Source organism: Periplaneta americana, chromosome 4 (genome assembly GCF_040183065.1).
Source record: "Periplaneta americana isolate PAMFEO1 chromosome 4, P.americana_PAMFEO1_priV1, whole genome shotgun sequence".
Classification (NCBI taxonomy): domain Eukaryota; kingdom Metazoa; phylum Arthropoda; class Insecta; order Blattodea; family Blattidae; genus Periplaneta; species Periplaneta americana.
Genome location: NC_091120.1, coordinates 125,981,383 through 126,003,110, shown reverse-complemented (window position 1 = coordinate 126,003,110; position 21,728 = coordinate 125,981,383).

Sequence of the window (21,728 nt, the reverse complement as noted above, 5' to 3'; positions counted from 1 at the left end):
AGAGTGTGCAGAATTGAAGAGTACGCTTAAAACAGAAATGTATGGTGTTGTAAAATGTATTAATGGGTCTTTGGGAAACAAAAGCGTTGTATTATGAAGAATTTGTAAAGAATGTGTAGGCCTATCTATACAGGGTGGAAGTGAAATAGCCCTGCAGATTTTCAGAGCTCATGTTGTATGTAACAAAAAACTATAATATCATAGTGGTGGAAAGTTAATCGTTTTTTTTTTTTCAGAAAAAAATATTTTCTTTCAAATGTTTAACAACCTAAAACTAATAAGTCCTCTGGCGTATTTCAATAGTGTGGACGGTTTTCGTTTAAATTTAATTTCAGAAACCTCTAAATTCACGCCACTGCACGGTGCGAGTTGGTTGCAACACAGCGCCAGAGAACAGCTCATCTATAGCGAACACACCGAGTTCGTTGACCTCTTACATTTGTATCACGAGAAGAGTGTGTTAGCGGCGATGTTGCCGGACTACTGAAACTTCGAACTTAATTTTCTAACTAACCGTGCATTTAATCACAAAACGTAATATAAGTTTTCTATTCATTTCAGAGTGGCCTATCGTATCTTTCAATCTGCAAGGTTATTTCATTTCCACTCTGTGTACTTTTTATTGGGTTATTTTACGACGCTGTATCAACATCTGAGGTTATTTAGCGTCTGAATGAAATGAAGATGATAATGCCGATGAAATGAGTTCAGGGTCCAGCACCGAAAGTTACCTAGCATTTTCTCGTATTGGGTTGAGGGAAAACCTCGGAAAAAACCTCAACCAGGTAATTTTTCCCGACCGGGATTCGAACCCAGGCCACGTGGTTTCTCGGCCAGACGCGCTGACCGTTACTCCACATGGTGTGGACCACTCTGTGTAAGGATAGAAGTAATATACACAGATTTTAACAGCTCATTCCTTGGATGGTGGATGGTGTACAACAAAAAATTCTAATACCATACTAGTCCGAAATGAATACTTTTTTCAGAAGAAAATAATGTTCCCCTAAATGTTAATACCGCTTTACTCGATTTTTACTCCTATCATTAGAAGAACTGATAAGAAATGATTTATCCCTTTGCAGATACAAATAAAATAGGCGGTTTTCTTGCAAATGTAATAAAAAAAAATTAACGTGTATCGTTATTTCCTGCCATTAGGAAGTCTGCCCACACTACTAGTGTGACTAAAGGATGGAACGTTGCTATTCAGACCGAGTGTGTGTGTGTATTCGTAGTTGAGTCGGCGATGTGCTGTTGCCAAACTACGCAGACTTTGAGCCTTATTTTCTAATTAACCATGCACTTAATTACAAAATGCAAATAGGTTTTTATTAGTGTTGTGGGATTTAATCGATTAATCGATCAATTTCTGATGTACGATTAATCGATCAAAATATTTAATCGAATAATCGAGTCGATTAAAATTAATCGGTTGTAGTTGATATTAATTATTATTATGTTAATACAAACTCATATTAAAATTCCGACAATATTTCTCTCTTGGAAATTGCTTACTTAAAAGCACAATAGTACTGTTATTTTCTAACTGTAAACCAGATAGCGTAGGGAAAATCTTTGCACAAACACTTCAGAAAGAGATGGAGATATGAGGACATTGACCTAGTCTACCTCTATTGAAAGCTGAAACACAATGCGAAACCCTTATTATTAAGTTTTATGGTTTCTCAAGAAAACTTCCACCTTGTTGTCAGTTCATCTTCCTAGCATATGAAATACATACTTTTCTGCGATTCGTCCCCTTCTTCTCTTATAAAATAGCCATATCTACACTGTGTGCAAGTGAGAGCGTAACAACCTTCTTCTCTTTCTAAAATCTGGTAATTCGATTGCAATAGGGGCCAGTCTCCTGTTTGGACCGCTGTAGTTTTGCAGTTGCAGTTTCTGTACTGAATTTGCATATGAAGGTTGTGTGTTTAGTTTGATAAAAAAAAAAGATCAGTTTTCTGTGGTTTGTGAAACTCCATTATGTCATATGAGAATCTGAGACGTAAGCTCGGTGAAGCGTTTGGATTTAAATTGAACGATCGTTGAGAAGTGCTTGACAGAAATAAGTTTTTTTCGTGTTTAGTGATGCAGGAAACATTGTTACTAAACGTAGAGCGGCGCATAATTCGGAGCATGTGAAGGCACTCACATGTTTAAAATCATGGATGAAGCAGTATTAACTAGGTGAGTCTTCATACTTTTTGTTATTTATGTTATTTGTGTCAAAAATTCTCGGAGAAATTGACACAATAAATTGCAAGCCTCATAATAAATATGTTAGTAAGTAATTAAAATAGTTTTGTAATATATCGATAGAATATATACAGATATACAACATTTAATATTTATGCTTATCACCGAACATAAATTTAACAATAATCGTGTATTACAGTATATTAAAACATTTTGTCAACTTGATCAAAACTCGATTAATCGATTAATTTCAAATAGTTAATCGATGAAATATTTTGATCGATCAACAGCACTAGTTTGTATTAATTTAACGTATTCTATCGTCCCTTTTAATCTGCACAGTTATATCACTTCTACCCTCTTTTATTTATTTACTGCTGCTTACGCTGTGTATGTAGCAAGACTTCACGAAATCATAGGTGTCGCAGGTACGGATTACCGACGGAAGAAATGCGAATCAAAAACTGCGATAAGGAAGAGCGGGCGACAGGAAAGGTCACGAGATAGCTTGAATGATATTCAAGAGTACAGTCTGAAGAGAAATGACATCGATAGAATCAGTCTTGCTTTGTGATTGTTACATTACGACTTTAGTTTGTTTCAATGCTTGTGAATACGTGTCGTGTATCGCACGGTATTATTATTTCATTCGTAAACATATGTTGTGCGTTTAATTAGCTTCGAATTTTTCTCTTGCTACGTTCTTTATTTTCACAGCGGTCCTCATTTGTTTATCTTCTTGGAAGAGACAGTACTTCCATCGACTCTCACCTCTCATCCCTCGGCGTGCCTACATACACACGTCAAAACAGACAGCAACGCCACCATTGCTTTTCGGTAATCGTTTCTTGCGCGAGCTATACAGGTAATGTGTACAGTTTTCTATCATAACGGCCCCTTAAACCATAGGCTTACATATGTAGCGTTGCATAGTGTTGCATCATCTCTCGAACTGGAGCGCGTGATGCCACGTGGTAATGACACGTTGATTAATGCGGCAGCGTCATACGACGTCCATACTCATGTTCACACTGAATGTTCCGTGTACACTAGACTACAATATATTCTGTGCCTATGTGTGAGAGGCATCTGTCAGTAAGCAACTAATGTTCTGAAGAGTGAAATAGTCCATCAATACATAAATTACCGATCACTCGATGATCTGCATGTTACTGTTTCGGTAAAAAATTCAATTTGCCGAAACGGCCACTCCACCCAGTGGTCAGCTTAGTAGATGGTGGTTTTTAACTTTATTGTACAAAGTATATACGATGAATATTATGAAGCTATAAAAAGTAAATTTCGTGCAATTACACGCTTCACGATTCCTGTTATGTAAAAGTGGTTTTGGACATGTTATTTTTCTGTCAGTCTGCCTTCTGTGTGTGTACAGCGATATCTAGTATCATTGATTGGTTTTTTTCTATTATATACGAGTAAATTTTTCCGAGTGTCCTATTTGAAATATAGTGATTTAGTAAAACATTTACAAGTATTTATTTGAAGTACAGAGCTCATAATGGCGATCCAGTTGAAACGAAGGCCCTGAGTATCCTACGTGATTTTTGTATTACTTACTTACTGGCTTTTATAAGGAACCCAAAGGCTGATTGTCGCCCTCACATAAGCCCGCCTTCGGTCCCTATCCGGTGCAAGATTAATCCAGTCTCTATCATCATACCCCGCTTCCCTCAAATCCATTTTGATATCCTTCCATCTACATCTCGGCCTCTCCAAAGGTCTCTTTTCCTTCGGTCTCCCGTACGTGCTACATGTCCTGCCCACCCCAAACGTCTGGATTTAATGTTCGTAATTATGTTAGGTGAAGAATACAAGGCGTGCAGTTCTGCGTTGTGTAACTTTCTCCATTCTCCTGTAACTTCATACCTCTTAGCCCTAAATATTTTCCTAAGAACGTATTCTCAAAAACCCTTAATCTCTGTTCCTCTCTCAAAGTGAGAATCCAAGTTTCACAACCATACAGAACAACCGGTAACATAACTGTTGTATAAATTCTAACTTTCAGATTTTTTGACAGCAGACTAGATGACAAAAGTTTCTCAGCCGAATAATAACACGCATTTCCCATGTCTATTCTGCTTTTAATTTCCTCCCGAGTGCCATTTATATTTGTTACTGTTGCTCCAAGATATTTTAATTTTTCCACCTCTTCAAAGGATAAATCTCCAATTTTTATATTTCCGTTTCGTACAACATTCTGGCCACGAGACATAATCATATACTTTGTCTTTTCGGGATTTACTTCCAAACCTATCGCTTTATTTGCTTCAAGTAAAATTTCCGTATTTTCCCTAATCGTTTGTGGATTTTCTCATAACATATTCACGTCATCCGCATAGACAAGAAGCTGATGTAATCCGTTCAATTCCAAACCCTCTGTGTTATCCTGACCTTTCCTAATGGCATATTCTAGAGCAAAGTTAAAAAGTAAAGGTAAAGGCATCTCCTTCTTTAGCCCGCAATGAATTGGAAAAGCATCAGACAGAAACTGGCCTATACGGACTCTGCTGTAAGTTTCATTGAGACACATTTTAATTAATCGATCTAGTGTCTTGGGAATACTAAATTCAATAAGAATATTACATAAAACGTGTCTCTTGACCGAGTCATATGCCTTTTGTATTACGTACACTAAACTGAAAAAGAAGACTAACCATTTAGTATCGACGTATTATTTACCTAATTGTTTCTATTTTTATTTATTTATTTATTTATTTATTTATTTATTTATTTATTTATTTACGCTGGTAGAGTTAAGGCCATCATGCCATCTGTTCTCTTCTACATCACTAGAAATGCAATCAACAACAAGAAAAGTTATACATCAGTGCAATTAATCTACTGTAATAACAAGTGACAGAATGAATACGACATAAAAAACTGAACATACACATAGAAATTGAAAATGATAAAAATTAGTCTAACACATTAAATGATGCAAAAAACAAAACAAAAAAAGGAAAAACATATAGGCCTACAACAGATTACAGACACAAAATAACAGTGACACTCAACATCATTATTATTAATCAAGGGACAATAAGCGGTTCTCATATTCTGGCACAAAGACAAGAAAGAGAAAGGGTTAATCTAACAAGAGAAAAATATTGTCAAAATACTAAAGATAAAAACTTCGGCATAAATCTAGCAACTTCTCGTGCGATATTGAATTAAATATTTACACCCTTCGTACAGAAACATTGCTCTTAATACAGAGGTATGCAAATAGCGTCTGTGGCTCAAGTGCTTGTGTGCTGGTCTTTAATCGAAACGTTGTGGATTCGATCCCCCGTCATGTGATAGCATTTGTGATGGAGTAAACAGATTTTGCAGAGGTTTTTTTTTTTTTCGGAGCATTCCCGTTTTCATCATTCCACCAACACTCTCTATTTTATTTACACTTCCTCTCTTTCATTAGCATGTCCGTTTCTTTCCCCCATTTAGGGCTTGCGACCGATGCAGAATCGGCTGTGGGCCGCTACCGAACTTAGACCTCGTGATAAGTGATGATTAATTGCTGGTGGTAGTGGTAAGTATCATGGGCTCTCCCTGGGCGTGTGGTATTTCCTGTGACCAGGATTAATTGATCGCGGCGATGCCTATGTTGAAAGGTACAGGGATTCTGCAATCTGTAGAGGAGTTCGGAGGCGGCCCGTAGTGAAATCTGTAGAGCGGAAGGACATTAGGGCATGCACATCATTTCATCTCTGGTAGCACAATGGGCTCACCGAAGCGACCTACATGTGAGATCAATCTCAGCTCGTGTTCCTTCCTCTTAAAGCATTCGTTTTTCTGAACCGACGAATGCGAAGTGAGAGGTGCGAGGCCCGCCTCGCGCAAATCCGTACTACACGAGAGAGAGTGAGTGGTTTGTATAGCTGCGAGGTGCGCGAGGTGCGCAGACCTCGCATCTCGCAGTTATATAAACCACTCACTATCTCTCACATAGTCTGGATTTGTGCGAAGCGGGCCTCGCACCTCTCACTTCGCATGCGCCGGTTCAGAAAAACCAGGGCTTAAGGGAGATTAATATAGTATAGAGGTGTAGGCTATTCATTAATAAAGGATTACTTGTCGCCAATGGTAAATCCACTTGTTACCCGTGACTGAACACTAAGGTTTTTAAAGGAGGATAAATATGAATGAAAATTGGTAACGTACCAATATATTTAACGCATGCTGTTAGTGTATCACTTTTTTTTTCAAATAAATCATTTGACTATTTTTACAGTACATGAAAACATTCCGATATTAATTCCAATTCGGATACTCACTACATGTTGTTGTTTGCTAGTTAGCCTGAAAATACTTTGCTAGGTATTACAGTAAGTGCAGCATGCAAATACTTTGAAGTTTTTGATATGCACTACTCTGCAAGCTTGGCACGGAGTTAAACTCTTTCTTCATTTAAAATCCGCTTGGGGACTGAAGAACGTAATTATTTTATTGTTGCAATTAATTAACAGCACGTCTCTTCGGAAGACGAGTAGTAAATATATAAATAAATGAATAAATAAATAAATACATTTAAATATATAAATAAATTATAGTACAAACTGTTTTTCACTTCGCACATATGTGAGAGATTAGGATTTTTAAGTTACAGTTTATGTGCAATTTTTGGAGAAATTGAATACTATAAGATGTAAAATAATTACAGTTTTTATTAATAGTACGTTATATAAGTAGAGCAGGTTGGAACGTGAGAGTCCGGGGCTCGATCATCTTCTTAAACTCGTGAACATTTATTAGGCCTACGTGGATCTCTTCCGCTACTGTCTCCACGTTTCATTTAATCTTGTTCTAGAACGTAACATGTTACATTTCTACTTGGTTGGTTCATGTCAAATATAAGCCTTCAATTGAGTACATTAAAGTGTTCTTGCACTAAAGTTGCTCCAAACTGCGCAATCTTATGTAACCACTGACTGTAGACACAAATGTAAAATCATCTCCCATATTCTGGTAAAATCCCTTTGTATTAGAGATGGGAAAATTGGTTCCAACTGTTCCAGTTCCTTGAAAATACTAGGTTCTGAAATAACAGTACCATATTTAACTACGCAGGTGCACGGTGGTATTTTGTAACTTGTATGTGCGTTACGACTAGTATCTAATAGAAAAGTGGTATTTTGGAACATGAGCGTACGATAATGGAACAATGGTGTTCTGTAACGATTAGTATGCAATTTAACAGTGGTATTTTGGACTCTAAATGACCACATACTCCCCTGTATGCCATGTGATGCAGTATGACGTCATAATGAATTGAGATGTGAATTCGTGGAAAATAAATGTTTTCTAATATTAAACTGAATTCGTAGACCAGGTTTGTTCGAAGCATGAAATTTAATGGACTTTGAAATTATTTGTAAATTTGTCACGAAATCGAAGTGGATCCCAATGATAAATGAAACCTAACTTATTATTCCTTTTTTTCCCAGTTCAAGTTCACTATGGTATTCAATTTCTCCAAAAATTAGGAAACGAGAATCTGTCGACCTTGCCAAAATTCACAATACCGTCATGAAGAGTAATAATCTGATTGTAATGAAACAGGAAAATTTACAACCTTTGTATTTTTGTAAATAAAAAATCTTCAACATTCCCTCCTGTTTCAGTAAGGTTACAATACAGTCCTGTTTGAACAGACTTTAGTTTAATTTCAAGAATTGATAATGAAACTAAAAATGGAAAACTTGTAAATAAAACTTAGCCTATATATTTTCATCTCCCTTGATAAAATTCTCAATACAGTTACTATACTGTAATAAAGGCATTATGTTAATAAATTTGCTAGAATCCTATACTCACTAATAGGTTCAAGATAATCTGTATATTTTTTCAAAGACGTTATTCGTATCTTTACTATTTATCTTTTATTTTTAGTTTCTAATATTTCTTTCAATGTGACAAAAAGATTCCCACTTCTGCTTTCAATAATGTCACAGATGTTCCGTTCTGTGAAACAGGTGTTGTCATAATGTAATTCCAAAGTGAAGCGAGTATTTTGTAACAACAAGTATTTTGTACTACTTCAGAACAACACTGTTATTTTGGAAAGTAGTATTCCAAGGTGCTGTTACTTTTTGGAATAGTTCCAAGTAATAGTTGCTACGTTATTTTTTTTCCACCTCTACTTTGTAATACCGTCCCGCGCCGTGGTGTCGCGGTCTAAAGCATCCTGCCAAGGACTAGCGTTACGGAATGCGCGCTGGTTCGAGTCCTCCTGGGGGAAAAAATTTTCTCATGATATTGTGGTCAGTGTATGGGACCGGTGCCCACCCAGCATCGTGATGCACTTGGGGAGCTACGATAGGTAGCGAAAATTCGGTTTCGCAAACCAGCTATAACGGCTGGGGAATCATTGTGCTAACCACTCCACTTCTGCTTCGGCATGTGGGCGTGAGGCCACCAGCCGGCTGGTCGGTCTTGGCCCTTTAGGGCTGTAGCGCCATAGATTTACTTTACTTTGTAATACCACAGCAATATTTCATTTTATTTGTGTAAACTTCTTTCTACATAGGAAACCAACTATCTCAATTCACAAATACTTACGAAACAGATCGAAAATTCACTTCGGAAGTATGTTCCATAATTTGTGATGGGTAGATTGGTCATCGGAAAATGAAAATGTCAATCCACCTGGATAATTAAATAAATTTTCTACTAATTTAAATATTTGTAAGACATGTAAGACATCTGCATTGTCAGATATATTGTAGGCCTACCTGAAGTTTTGCTATCAGTAAGTAAAAAGTACCCCATATGTATTTTTCACTGCAATTGTAATATGTTGGATTTAATAACATTTTTATTATGTGATTTTCAACTTGGTGGGCCTATAGCAAATTCAGTTGTTTACAACTTACATATCAAATTAAATTTTCAACTTTTTAAATGGAGAAATGGAACGTTTTATGTGACTGCTAAGTTGTACTAGGATTTCAGAAACATTTAAATATTCGATTACATAACATTAATATCCTAACATACCTCTTTAACGATCAGAGCAACATTCCCTCTTTCCTTAACCTCGTAAACTTATTCGGTCGCGAAACATTCTCCTCACCAGTGAAAGCCCTTACAAGAGGTTCCCAATCGAGATACAGCTTCTTTCTGCGTATAAATTGTCGATTGATGTGTTTGTGTGACATTTGATTCTTGTGTTATATTAAGAGTTTATGTAATATTAAAATATTTCAATTCACCAAACCGTTTCTTATTAGTTCGTCACTCATAACTAAAGCCTGGACTTTAAAGCACAATCAAACAGTAAAATAAGCTTGCAAATAAGCTCAAAAATGGTGAAAATAAGCACCAAAATGAGCAAAAACGAATACACGGAAACAGGTGAAATAAGCACGAAAAATGGTGAAAATAAGCACCAAATAAGCAAAAACGAATACACGGAAATATGATGATAAATTATTTGTTTCGTAGAACGTTTTCCTTATTGAAAGCTGTTGCAGTATACAAGGAAGGTTATCCTGAGATTTTCCTGTGTGAAGCTCCTGCATCTGTCAGTGAAGAATTATTTGTAAAGTGAAAATGTTCTTTCGACGTCGCATGACGTCACAGGCGCATGTGAAAAGCACCACAGTTCTTCGGTGAATTCCTCTTCAATACGTGTTTCTTCACCAGAAAGCTTTTTAGAAATTTGACACAGTGTTTTGTAACCGGAATTTTTCTGTAATACCTGACTGAGTTTGTCGAACGCAATTTTTGCAACCCCATGTGTTTCTGAAGATAATGTTACCGAAATTTCGTCAATCAGAGAAAGTGAATGTTCCAAGGAATTATTTCGAGCTGCCAACTGCTTTAAAATTTCGGGTATTTTGGAGAAACGGTTATGGGTATACTGAATCTTTTCTTGGATGTCGTTTTTAGCAAAACATTCATGGGCTGTGGCAATGCTGACTGCATCTTCTGCATTTAGGAAATTCAAAACACTTTTCACTTCACTGAAATGTTCCGCGTAGTATGAAAAAGCCTGTAACCATGTATCCCATCGAGTTAAGACAAATTTGGAAGGAGTTCACGAAATTCTTTAATCCTAATCGGTGACTATATAAACACTTTCTACATGCAGAAAGCAATGGAAACAAGAAGATCCACGTCTTTATGGTGGCTTCTAACAGTTTCAGCGACACATTGTAAACTGTGAACAAGGCATGTCAAGTGAACTAATTTAGGGTAAAGAACTTTTAATCCAGCTCCCGCTTTAACAATATATGGGGCAGCATCACTGAGAAATAACAATACATTGTCACACCGAACCCCTTCTGGCCATAAGAAAAATAACGAGTCGTTGAATACTTTTGCAACAGTGCAATGATTTACTCGGTCAAGTATTTGTATATTAGGAAGAAATGATCTGCTGCCTCCTTTCATAGCACCAACTACAGCACTACATACGCATTGTCCCGATGCAGCTGTGGTTTCATCGTGGGTGGTAAAATAGCGAGCAATCACACACGCCTTATTGAACCAACTTGCACGCTGCAGCTTGGAACTCGGGGATTCACCATCCATGCACATGACATCATTCCGATAACGTGATAAGTGCAGTAACCGATTGACCTGCTTAGTCGCAGAAGCTTGACGGGGAATCCGAAGTATTATTTCACAACATCCTGGGTCATACCCTAGCATTGCTTTCTTACGCATTCGACTGAAGTTAATTTTTTATTGGCCAATAAAAAGAAGGGAATCTGTGATAAATGACGTCTAGGAGTGAAATATGCACTTTTAAAATTACATTTATGGGTAAAATATGCTGTTTTAATTAAAAATCGTAAAATAAGTAAGCATTTATAAGCACTAACATACATAGTTAAAACCGCTTATCTAGGAGTGTCTTACGAAATATAACCTTTCTGCTTACCTTTAAAAGTGTGGAAAAGAATATGCATTTTGCTTAGAAATCCGGGCTTTAATCATAACTTTTAAAAATTCAGGTTCTACCTTTTGTCTTGATTTCCATTTGTAAAAAATCTGATAACAAAATTGTACAGTTTTTTCTCAACTCCACTTCCTGAACATAATTTATTATGGTCCCAGTCTACTAATAACAAAAACTAAAATACACTCATATATGAATTTAGTTTCTTATTTTTCACCTGACATATAGTGTCAGTGAAATATGTCATAATTCCAGTGCAGTGAGTGAGTTGAGAGCGAAATGAGTGTAGTGCTGAAAGGTGCTTGTGCATGCATGAACACATAGGCCTATGTTTCGAACTTAGGGTTAAGATACAAATTAGATTTACTTTAATTAATTATGTTATTTTAAGTGATTATGCTTCATTTCATTTAGGATGCGCCTTGTTAATATTATTATACTATTATTATTATTATTATTATTATTATTATTAATTGCAATTTATTATTAATTGTAATTATTGAGTGTAATTAGTTACCTCTGCCACCGGGTGTTTATCCGCTTGTAGTGTGAATAAATACATACACATACTTAATGAGGCTCGACGCTATGGTATAAATAAGGTAACATGAAAAAAGGCTGTTTCTGGTAGTCAATTCAAACTGAATTAGTTAGTTTAAATATTACTCTAAATCTTTAAGGAAAAATATCTTGTATTTTTATAACTGAATTAAAGTTAATAAAAGTTAAAGGTAAAGCCATCCCTATTATAGTCCGCGGAGGCGGCCCATAGGCTAGCAGAAGTTTTAAGTCTCCCACTTTTCTTAGACAATCAGTATTAGTAGAAGAAGGGATGTCAGTCGTCGTGCTTGCTGCGTTTGCTCCCAGTGAAACAAACCCGGTATCATTTCTGTTAGAGCAAACCCTAGAGCAGGCCTGCACAAGGTTTGCGCTCTCCGAGCCGGCTCACAGCTCATGAGCGGAATGCAGATATTAGCTGCGCTCTATATAAGGGTGGACTGGAAGAAGAGGTGGATCTCGTATAAAATAAACACAAAAGGAAGTACTATTTCGAGTGCTTATGAAATGAATTCCCGTTCAGTGTTTGCAAAACTGTCTTGGACTATTATTAATTAATAAAGAAATATTTATTTTACAGAAGTAATATAAATTCTATAGCTACTTAAATGTACAACATCATTTTGTTATATTTTTATTTATCAATACATCAAATGAGGTTTTATGCTGTTGGCAGCTGAAAGGAACAGTAGCCTACTGATCATAATGAAACATCAGTTACAGATGTTCGATGTCTGCCTTTATTAAAGTTGATTATAGAAAACAGTTGCTCACAAATATAAATGTTGAGCCAAACACAGCCTGTGTAGTCGTGGATATTATTGCTAATATTTAGTCTTGTAAAACTCAACCAGTTTAGTAGTATTATTCAAACGATCTTTAGCCCTTAGGTCATATTGAAGATCAATAAGTTCGAGCTGTAAATCGTTAAATGTTATATTCCGTCTTTTAGATTCCTCCATACTGTACTGTAGCAATAGGTAAGTAACGTGAAACAGTTACTGAGAATAGGCCTACACACTGCACTCCACTAGAAAACTGAGCGATCGTTTCCCTCTCCTCTACCTATAGCAAGTCTATGCCATTCTGACGTATCTACCTCTCTGTTTCGGCGAGCGGTAAACACCGCTCTTCCGCTCCGAAGGAGCGCGCGCGCTCGTTGAGCGCTGTTTGTGCAGGCCTGCCCTAGAGCATAAGGAAGCATTGGATTAATGGAGACAATCTATGATCCCTTCGGGAAATTAGGATCACTGCCTTAGACCACGACACTACGGCGAGGGACTACATATAGTAATACGTTTTCAAAAGATATGAGACTTACGCAATGATTACAATGACTATTACACTTTTACTACGTCATACTACTTTTGACCAATAAAGCGGTACGAAAGGACGTCTTTGAACCAATCATGGCTGCCTATCGCACAATTTTATCGCGTCCCTAGCATTTGTTTAATTTTATCGCTTCCCTAGCATTTGTTTGTTTTTATCACTACGCTAGCATTTGTTTCTTTGTTTGCCAACATTTCAAACTGCACTGCCATGGACGTGAAAAATCAGAAAATTACAGACCACTCCAGTCGATGCACAGCAGTTTCCAATATGACTCGCATTGGCATTCAAGAACAAGAATTAATAAAGTTCACTGATTACAGCTATGTATCTGCCCTGAAACCCTATTTACAAATAAATGAAGAGCATCATTCGGAAATCTTGAATAAGTTGAGGAATAACCATGAACAGCAACGCGTTCCACTTCTTTTACGCACACGTCTAATATAACATCAACTGAACCACCAACCACTAAAACATTCAAATTTAAAAATTGTACTTTCAATATTTGTTCCTTTTAAAATTGAGGGGTTTTGGGGGAAAAACCAGGCAGCTCCAATTTAGTACTTTTCGAGATAAGTAAGAAAAACTCTTTAAAAAATTAATAATGCTTCCTCTAAAGTTCAAACTAACACATAACATGGTAATTGGCATAAGTAAATGATTGTTTAAGAAACAGATGATTTTAAAATTATTTTTTAGGATTACAGAAATTTTGAATTTGTTGGAGCCACCTTGTTATTCCACCAAATACAGATACTTTGAATTTTTATTGTATTTTGAAACATTACTTTTAAGTAACCTTAATTTTTAAAAGTTGATAGCATACGTAGGTGTTGTTTTACAATCAAATATATGAAACTGTGAATATATTTTCGTTCTCGGTTATCAGTAGATAAGAAATGACGGGGAGTGACAGGCTAAATGGGCTTTAGGGCTTGAGGGGAGTGACGGGCTTAAGGGGAGTGACAGGCTTGAGTGGGCGTGGCCAAAGTATTACGTTATAGTGGGCGTGGCTTAAGTTATGACGTCATGGAGTGGGTGGGGGGGCTTAAATTATGACGTAGGAAAGGGGCATAACGTCATAAATGGCAATCTAAGAGTTCAAGGTTAAAGTGATGACGTAGGAAAGGGGCGTAACGTAATAAATGGCAATCTAAGAGTTCAAGGTTAAAGTGTGACGTGCAGGTATGTAATGGCATGACATGTTTATCTCCTCAATGTGGAAATTATGACGTAGGAAAGGGGCGTAACTTAAATTACGTCAAGGTTAAAGTGTAACGTAATGCGGGTATGATTTTCCTACGTCATAATTTCCACATTGAGGAGATAAACATCATACCCGCATTACGTCACACTTTAACCTTGACGTAATTTAAGTTACGCCCCTTTCCTACGTCATAATTCCCACATTGAGGAGATAAACTTTTCATGCCATTACATACCCGCACGTCACACTTTAACCTTGAACTCTTAGATTGCCATTTTTTACGTTACGCCCCTTTCCTACGTCATCACTTTAACCTTGAACTCTTAGATTGCCATTTATGACGTTATGCCCCTTTCCTACGTCATAATTTAAGCCCCCCCCACCCACTCCATGACGTCATAACTTAAGCCACGCCCAATATGACGTAATACTTTGGCCACGCCCACTCAAGCCTGTCACTCCCCTTAAGCCCGTCACTCCCCTCAAGCCCTAAAGCCCATTTAGCCTGTCACTCCCCGTCATTTCTTATCTACTACTTAAACACATACATTCTTTTTCTTAAGATTCTAATGTAATGGTAATTTAATTGATTGGGGAATGGGTGTTGGAACGTGGGACATAAATGGATAAAAAATTAATCTAGCACACTTGTAAATTAAACAGGATGTGGCTGAAGTGACGTTATAAATATGTAATTGAAGTTGGAAATGGGGGAGGGGGGGGTAAAAATGTACTTTAAGCCAATTGTTGAGTAATTGATAAAAAAATATTAAGATTCTAATGTACTGGTAATTGAATTGATAAATAGTAATGGCAAATGGAAATTGGAATGTAGGAATTATTGATGGCGTAAATGGTTGTACTTTAAACCAATTTATAAAAAAAAATTAATCTAGCACATTTGTAAATTAAACACATACATTCTTCTCATATTATTCCAATGTAATACATTTTGAGTGGTTTGTTTAGCGTATTTAATACATTATTACCAACATTAAATTCATCAGAATGTGACATTATTATGATTTAGAGCAGTAATTGTAGCAGATAAATCAACGTAGATAAATATTGCATGATGCAAATAATATGCAAGCTGTTAAATTCACATCCGGTGAAGACGCAAGTGCTGAATAATGGCCAGCTATCCAATGGATGTCCTGAAACTGGTTGTACTTTAAGCCAATTGTTGAGGAATTGATAAAAAATATTAAGATTCTAATGTACTGGTAATTGAATTGATAAATAGTAATAGCAAATGGAAATTGGAATGTGGGAATTATTGATGGCGTAAATGGTTGTACTTTAAACCAATTTATAAAAAAATTAATCTAGCACACTTGTAAATTAAACACATACATTCTTCTCATATTATTATTATTCCAATGTAATACATTTAATGTACATGTATATGTTGTGTAATGCATAAGAGTGCAAATATTATGCAAGCTTGCTGAATCACTTCCGGCGACGATGCCATTGCTGAGTAATGATAAAAGCATGTTCTTTAAGCACCTGCAACGCGTCATATTACACAAATATTGCATGATGCAAATAATATGCAAGCTGTTAATTCACATCCGGTGAAGACGCAAGTGCTGAATAATGGCCACCTTATTATTATTATTATTATTATTATTATTATTATTATTATTATTATTATCGTTCCAATTTAATACATTTTGAAGTAAGATTTATTGGATTGATTAATAATTTAATACATTTTGAAGTAACATTTATTGGATTTATTTTAAGTCATATATTATTACAGAAGCACTTCGTAATATAGTAATTGCTTCTTCTTCTTCTCATTATTATTATTATTCGTCATAAAGAAGATTAAAGTGTGACGTTATAAATTTGTAATTGAAGTTGGAAATGGGTGAGGGCTGTTTATAATTTGAAATACATACGGCATAACTTAAAGTGTGATGTTATAAATTTGTAATTGAAGTTGGAAATTTGGGGGGGGGGAATTTGATAAAATTCTAATGTAATAGTAATTTAATTGATAAATAGTAATGGGTAAGGGAAATTTGCAAGTGTTAATTGAAATTGGAATGGAGGAATTATTGATGGCGTAAATGGTTGTACTTTAAGCCAATTGACAAAAAAATTAATCTAGCACACTTGTAAATTAAACACATACATTCTTCTCATATTATTCCAATGTAATACATTTTGAGTGGTTTGTTTAGCGTATTTAACACATTATTACCAACATTCAGAATGTGACATTATTATGATTTAGAGCAGTAATTGTAGCAGATAAATCAATGTAGATGTATATGTTGAAGTGTGCAAATATTATGCAAGCTTGCTGAATCACTTCCGGCGACGATGCAATTGTTGATTAATGATAAAAGCATGTTCTTTAAGCACCTGCAACGCGTCATATTACACAAATATTGCATGATGCAAATAATATGCAAGCTGTTAATTCACATCCGGTGAAGACGCAAGTGCTGAATAATGGCCACCTTATTATTATTATTATTATTGTTATTATTATTATTATTCCAATTTAATACATTTTGAAGTAACATTGATTGGAATGATTAATAATTTAATACATTTTGAAGTAACATTTATTGGATTTATTTTAAGCCATACATTATTACCGAAGCAGTTCGTAATATAGTAATTGCTGCTTCTTCTTCTTCTTCTTCTTCTTCTCATTATTATTATTATTCGTCATAAAGAAGATTAAAGTGCGACGTTATAAATATGTAATTGAAGTTGGAGTAATTGAAGTTGGAAATGGGGGGGGGGATTTGATAAAATTCTAATGTAATAGTAATTTAATTGATAAATAGTAATGGGTAAGGGAAATTCGCAAGTGTTAATTGAAATTGGAATGGGGGAATTATTTATTGCGTAAATGGTTGTACTTTAAGCCAATTTATAAAATGTTAATTGAAATTGGAATGGGGGAATTATTTATGGCGTAAATGGTTGTACTTTAAGCCAATTTATAAAAAAGTTAATCTAGCACACTTGTAAATTAAACACATACATTCTTCTCATTTTATTATTATTCCAATGTAATACATTTTGAGTGGTTTGTTTAGCGTATTTAATTTAAGCCATACATTATTACCAACATTAAATTCATCAGAATGTGACATTATTATTTCGTAATAAAGTAATTGTAGCAGATAAATCAATGTAGATGTATATGTTATTACATAGGCATAAGTGTGCAAATATTATGCAAGCTTGCTGAATCACTTCCGGCGACGGTGCAATTGCTGAGTAATGATAAAAATATGTTTTTGAAACACCTGGAACGTGTTATATTACACAAATATTGCATGATGCAAATTATATGCAAGCTGTTAATTGACATCCGGCGTCTTATAGCTATCTGCTATGTGTGCAAATATTATGCAATGTCACATCCGACGATGAAATTGCTGAGTAATGATTAAAAAACATGTTTTTGATAATGACCTTGGAGGTAATATGGCTGGATGATGAGGTGAATTATTTAGAAGTGTAATGAAAGAAGTATTGCAGTTTGGAATAATTGACATTGAACAAGTTTAGACAGCAGTGGGAGGGGGGGCAAGATGATGAATAATACGCTCGAATTTATACAACTATTACACTATCACATATTTTATAAAAGATCTTTGTCAAAAAAACTTTGGTAGTGTAATAGCAGCCATAGCGTTAATAATGTCTCACAATATTTATTTTAATTTAGATTATACTGCATCCCCAGTCTCGGTTTGAGCTGAAGAAGAAGAAATCGCACAATTTAAATGCTCTGAGTGTAAAAAACAGTGACCATGATGAAGCGTGGTGAATGTTAAGCTTGATTATGAAGAATGTTCGAATTGTAATAAATGTTCTTTTTGGAAATAGTTTTGCACTGTAATTTCTTCTATGTCTTAACCATCCATTTCCGAATCTAGTCATTGGGGATGGGGATGTGCTTGGTAAAAGAAAATAGTAACAACATAAAATTATGCGTATATATTTATTCCTAAAAATAAATACAATGCACTGAGTAAGAAAAAAAGTAACACATACTTACATTTTTAAACATATGATATGAGTAAAAGCACTTTATACATAATCCAATAAGACACTTTGAACATTGTGTTCGAACAACGCTCTTACACCCTTTTTGCACACATCTCCTCCGACTTTTGAATGGGATATATTGTACCAAATGTTACAACTTGTCGAAAATCGTATTCGTGTTGCGATAATGCAACACCATGTCGAAAATCGTATTCGTGTTGCGATAATGCAACACCATGTCGAAAATCGTATTCGTGTTGCGATAATGCAACATCATGTCGAAAATCGTATTCGTGTTGCGATAATGCAACACCATGTCGAAAATCGTATTCGTGTTACGATAATGCAACACCATGTCGAAAATCGTATTCGTGTTGCGATAATGCAACACCAAGTCGAAAATCCTATTCGTGTTGCGATAATGCAACACCATGTCGAAAATCGTATTCGTGTTGCGATAATGCAACACCATGTCGAAAATCGTATTCGTGTTGCGATAATGCAACACCATGTCGAAAATCGTATTCGTGTTGCGATAATGCAACACCATGTCGAAAATCGTATTCGTGTTGCGATAATGCAACACCATGTCGAAGATCGTATTCGTGTAGCGATAATGCAACACCATGTCGAAAATCGTATTCGTGTTGCGATAATGCAACACCATGTCGAAAATCGTATTCGTGTTGCGATATTGCAACACCATGTCGAAATTCGTATTCGTGTTGCGATAATGCAACACCTTGTCGAAAATCGTATTCGTGTTGCGATAATGCAACACCATGTCGAAAATCGTATTCGTGTTGCGATAATGCAACACCATGTCGAAAAGGTGTAATATATATGTCACAAGATTACGATTTTTGACAAGTTGTAACATTTGGTACAATATATCCCATTCAAAAGTCGGAGGAGATGTGTGCAAAAAGGGTGTAAGAGCGTTGTTCGAACACAATGTTCAAAGTGTCTTATTGGATTATGTATAAAGTGCTTTTACTCATATCATATGTTTAAAAATGTAAGTATGTGTTACTTTTTTTCTTACTCAGTGCATTGTATTTATTTTTAGGAATAAATATATACGCATAATTTTATGTTGTTACTATTTTCTTTTACCAAGCACATCCCCATCCCCAATGACTAGATTCGGAAATGGATGGTTAAGACATAGAAGAAATTACAGTGCAAAACTATTTCCAAAAAGAACATTTATTACAATTCGAACATTCTTCATAATCAAGCTTAACATTCACCACGCTTCATCATGGTCACTGTTTTTTACACTCAGAGCATTTAAATTGTGCGATTTCTTCTTCTTCAGCTCAAACCGAGACTGGGGATGCAGTATAATCTAAATTAAAATAAATATTGTGAGACATTATTAACGCTATGGCTGCTATTACACTACCAAAGTTTTTTTGACAAAGATCTTTTATAAAATATGTGATAGTGTAATAGTTGTATAAATTCGAGCGTATTATTCATCATCTTGCCCCCCCTCCCACTGCTGTCTAAACTTGTTCAATGTCAATTATTCCAAACTGCAATACTTCTTTCATTACACTTCTAAATAATTCACCTCATCATCCAGCCATATTACCTCCAAGGACATTATCAAAAACATGTTTTTTAATCATTACTCAGCAATTTCATCGTCGGATGTGACATTGCATAATATTTGCACACATAGCAGATAGCTATAAGACGCCGGATGTCAATTAACAGCTTGCATATAATTTGCATCATGCAATATTTGTGTAATATAACACGTTCCAGGTGTTTCAAAAACATATTTTTATCATTACTCAGCAATTGCACCGTCGCCGGAAGTGATTCAGCAAGCTTGCATAATATTTGCACACTTATGCCTATGTAATAACATATACATCTACATTGATTTATCTGCTACAATTACTTTATTACGAAATAATAATGTCACATTCTGATGAATTTAATGTTGGTAATAATGTATGGCTTAAATTAAATACGCTAAACAAACCACTCAAAATGTATTACATTGGAATAATAATAAAATGAGAAGAATGTATGTGTTTAATTTATAAGTGTGCTAGATTAACTTTTTTATAAATTGGCTTAAAGTACAACCATTTACGCCATAAATAATTCCCCCATTCCAATTTCAATTAACATTTTATAAATTGGCTTAAAGTACAACCATTTACGCAATAAATAATTCCCCCATTCCAATTTCAATTAACACTTGCGAATTTCCCTTACCCATTACTATTTATCAATTAAATTACTATTACATTAGAATTTTATCAAATCCCCCCCCCCCATTTCCAACTTCAATTACTCCAACTTCAATTACATATTTATAACGTCGCACTTTAATCTTCTTTATGACGAATAATAATAATAATGAGAAGAAGAAGAAGAAGAAGAAGAAGCAGCAATTACTATATTACGAACTGCTTCGGTAATAATGTATGGCTTAAAATAAATCCAATAAATGTTACTTCAAAATGTATTAAATTATTAATCATTCCAATCAATGTTACTTCAAAATGTATTAAATTGGAATAATAATAATAATAATAATAACAATAATAATAATAATAATAATAAGGTGGCCATTATTCAGCACTTGCGTCTTCACCGGATGTGAATTAACAGCTTGCATATTATTTGCATCATGCAATATTTGTGTAATATGACGCGTTGCAGGTGCTTAAAGAACATGCTTTTATCATTAATCAACAATTGCATCGTCGCCGGAAGTGATTCAGCAAGCTTGCATAATATTTGCACACTTCAACATATACATCTACATTGATTTATCTGCTACAATTACTGCTCTAAATCATAATAATGTCACATTCTGAATGTTGGTAATAATGTGTTAAATACGCTAAACAAACCACTCAAAATGTATTACATTGGAATAATATGAGAAGAATGTATGTGTTTAATTTACAAGTGTGCTAGATTAATTTTTTTGTCAATTGGCTTAAAGTACAACCATTTACGCCATCAATAATTCCTCCATTCCAATTTCAATTAACACTTGCAAATTTCCCTTACCCATTACTATTTATCAATTAAATTACTATTACATTAGAATTTTATCAAATTCCCCCCCCCCCAATTTCCAACTTCAATTACAAATTTATAACATCACACTTTAAGTTATGCCGTATGTATTTCAAATTATAAACAGCCCTCACCCATTTCCAACTTCAATTACAAATTTATAACGTCACACTTTAATCTTCTTTATGACGAATAATAATAATAATAATAATGAGAAGAAGAAGAAGCAATTACTATATTACGAAGTGCTTCTGTAATAATATATGACTTAAAATAAATCCAATAAATGTTACTTCAAAATGTATTAAATTATTAATCAATCCAATAAATCTTACTTCAAAATGTATTAAATTGGAACGATAATAATAATAATAATAATAATAATAATAATAATAATAATAATAATAATAATAATAA